Source organism: Sinocyclocheilus anshuiensis, unplaced genomic scaffold (assembly GCF_001515605.1).
Source record: "Sinocyclocheilus anshuiensis isolate Anshui unplaced genomic scaffold, SAMN03320099.WGS_v1.1 scaffold1344, whole genome shotgun sequence".
NCBI classification, from domain to species: Eukaryota; Metazoa; Chordata; class Actinopteri; order Cypriniformes; family Cyprinidae; genus Sinocyclocheilus; species Sinocyclocheilus anshuiensis.
The window spans coordinates 105,773-109,407 of record NW_015542396.1 but is presented as its reverse complement, the minus strand read 5'-3'; the positions used below and the strand labels follow the sequence as shown (position 1 = coordinate 109,407).

Below are 3,635 nucleotides of genomic sequence, written 5' to 3'. Positions count from 1 at the left end.
CAAATTGAGTTCCTCAATGAGGTTAAAATTTATATTAAATGCACCAGTTCAGCTAGAATCTGGAGGTACTTGGTTGCCTGTATAGGGGGGTTCCCTTTGTTGTCGATCAGAGGAATAGAAGTAACGAGACTAGATGGGTTTTCTCCTCATGGTTTTAGAGGAGCTAAAACTATGGCGTGTAAGCCAGAGCACGCTCAAAGAGCTTTAAAAAGCAGCGTCATAATGCTGTGGCAAAAAGGCAATGCTGTTGGACTACAAATACAAAATAAATTAAATATATAAAGTAAATACAAACACAATAAGTGATAGTCAAATGTATGGGTTACATACATAATATGGTTATGCATAGTGAAGTGACGAAGTGAAGTGACGTGACATGTGGCCAAGTATGGTTACCCATACTCGGAATTAGTGCTCTGCATTTAACCCATCCTAAGTGCACACACACAGCAGTGAACACACACACACACCGTGAACACACACCCAGAGCAGTGGGCAGCCATTTATGCTGCGGCGCCCGGTGAGCAGTTGGGGGTTCGGTGCCTTGCTCAAGGGCACCTCAGTCGTGGTATTGAAGGTGGAAGAGAGCGCTCCAACTCTCTAACCATTAGGCCACGACTTCCCCACATAGAAATTATTAGTTGCTCATAAGTCCTTTTAGCATCATTTAGGTACATATATACATGGAAAGGCAGTTTCTGTGCCATTCTGTGAAGTAAGAATGTGCTCTGTGAAGACCAAAGAGGTTAAAAGGTCTCATAATGAATTTCAGTCTGGTTCTTGTCCTCTAGGTGGGGGGAAGTCAATCCAAAGAGCTCGTGATCATGATTACTATCATAGATTTACATGCTGTGCATCTCTTTGAACATCAATCTTGATTACTTTAAGTGTTACGTGTTATTTTGTTTAATGTTGCAAGCTGTTCTGTTAAAGAGTTGGTTGGTTAGGCTTGCTTTAGACTGGCTGGTGCTAGGATCTGATTTACGAACATCCTGTTGTCTTGGGCCCCTTTGTGGAATTCGGCTCTTTGGGTTGTTCAACACCAATCTGATCGAATCTTAAATTGTCTGAGTCGCTCTGATACCCTACAGAGACAACAAATTCCTTATTATTCAACTTTTTAATTTCCTTTTATCATCAATCCATCTTGATCAATCAATTTCTCAATATCTTCCTCTTTCTCCAATGTAATTTCATATTCTTTCATAATTTTTGGTCTTACCGCTAGTATGCTCTTCACCTCGAACTTTTCTGTCAATGCTTTTATAATGTCCTCCGCTCTTCCGTCCTGTACCGCCGTCAAATCAATCACCACCATCACTTCCTTAGCATAGATATGATTGTGTCTCTTTTCAGGGTAATCCTTTACTCGTTGTCTTTTATCCAGTCCGTTTTTATTTTGCCGCCTTGTCTCTCGTGCCAAATCCATGTCTGTAGCCATTAATCTGTCCATTTAAAAAAAAAACACAAAACTGAAACGATCCCTCCCAAACAGCAAAGCTGTTCTCACATCCAAGTACTAACCAGGCCCGACCCTGCTTAGCTTCCGAGATCAGACGCAGACAGAGTAGTATGGCCGTAAGTGAGGGCTGCCGCAAAGAGCGGGCTATATAATGATCAGCCACCCTAAAGGACAGTGTATTAGATAAGTAGTGAAGAAAACCCAAATCTTGCAGCACCTGGTATTCCCAGGCGGTCTCTCATCCAAGTACTAACCAGGCCCGACCCTGCTTAGCTTTCGAGAGCAGACGAGATCGGGCCGTGCCTTTTTTTATTGAAAATATTTAAATACAAAAATACATCAAATATTTTCCACATTAAAAACATTAATCATTTTTGTTACAGAAATCTCTGTCATAAAAGAAGTGCAGACATTCAGTTCCATTAAAAGATTCTAAGCAAACATAATCTTTTTTACAATCTTTCAATTATGTAAAAATGGCATTTCCAAAACTCGAGTCCTTTAAAACCTTACAGACATCCTGTGTAAAAACATTGTAAAAAAAAAACAAAACACAAATTTTCTCCTTTTGTTTAAAATAATAAAACAGGCATTGAACATACTTTTCAAATTTCCTTTTAAACCCATGCCACACTATTAAAATAGTGTGCAAATATGAAAATATTTTCTCTTTGCCACCACCCTTCTTTCCCATATTGCACTCTTGATCAACATAAGTAAATTAATAAGTTTTTTGTTTTTACATTGCTTATCCAGACCCAGCATCACCACCTTATTCCATTCAATATATTCATTATCCTCCCCTCTCAAACTTAAAATCATACTTTTGCATTTCTCATTCAAATCCTCAAATTTTTAATCCTCTTTGCAATGTAAAAACAAGTGTAAAAATCCTTCATCATCATCTTTACAAACTTTACAAGTAGCACTTGGTTCCATTCAAATTTTGTTTAAAATAACATCTGTAAAAATGACTGCGTCTGATAAAATATTCTGAGTTTTCCAATTTTGTCTGTACAAATTTCCCATTCATGTTCCCCATATGCTGTCTTCTTTTAAATCTTTGAATTGCTGTAACCAATATTAATTTACAACAGGTTTCTTAAAAACAGCATCTCTAAAAACACAATAAAACTTTTTCACAGTACATTAATTGAAAGCATACAGTTTTTTCCCCCAGCCTCACATACACATCTTTTCCTTGTTTCTCTTCTTCCATGTTTTCAATTCTCTTTATCCACTCTTGAGGTATAGCATTCTTAATTACATCATATTTGTTTATCTCTTGTCTGCTATAATCCTCCTTTGCCTCCTCCATCACATCCACAATGTATTGCACTGGTAAAAAACCCTCTTTGAATTCATATAAAACATCTTTGACTTTCGTGATTCCCACATGCCATCATTTCTTAAAAAAAAATCTGCTTCCCTTCATTTAAAATGCAGTTGTTTAAGAATAAAGGCTGATTTAAAATGTTCTCTCTACTTTGTGGCTTAAAATGCACATTAGTTAAAAATTTGCCCCATGCCCCCATCAGTTCTTTATAAAAATCTGGCCGCTTTGTTTTCTTCATCCAAGTACTTTTTTATTATTTTCACTCTCAAACTGTTCTTTCTTTGTTCCACATCCATTAACCCCAGTCCTCCCTTCCCCACTGCTCCTATTGAAGTGTTGTATGCTATTCTTGGCGGCTTCCCTTCCCATAAAAAAAAAACAAAAAAAAGCCTTTTTTTCTACCCACAATGGCATAGATGATACATATAAAATATACCACAATTTAGAAATCATTAAAACATTAAGAACTAAAACCTTCCCTTTTAAAGTTAATATTCTCAATTTCCAAAAAGTCAATCTTCTTTCAATCCCTCCTAACGCTTCCTCCCACATAGTTTCTTCTGTTTTCTTTTCATCCCTCCCCATTAAAACACCAAAAATCTTTATTTATTTAGTTTCCTTAAAAGTAAAATGCTCTGTTAAAACCGCTGCCCCTCCAAATCTCAAATATATTGTTTTGTCCTCATTTACTTTAGCTCCTGATCCCATACAATACTTTTGTACAATTTGCATTGCGTTTTTCACACTCTCCAGATCTTTTACAGGGGTTCTATTATGCTCTTTTACAAAGTCTTGATTTTGTTTTGGGGGTGTACTAGAACATGCTCTCATGCTTGG

General features: G+C 36.9%; 1 long non-coding RNA gene across 1 annotated transcript in view; it reads right to left on the bottom strand.

Moving 5' to 3' along the window:
• LOC107692851 (uncharacterized) overlaps nucleotides 1-3,635 on the bottom strand; it is a 10,990-nt gene that overhangs the window by 2,870 nt on the left and 4,485 nt on the right. The window contains exon 2 of the long non-coding RNA XR_001634678.1: nucleotides 1,844-1,849. This is a non-coding gene — a long non-coding RNA (uncharacterized LOC107692851). The remainder of the gene's footprint in view (nucleotides 1-1,843; nucleotides 1,850-3,635) is intronic.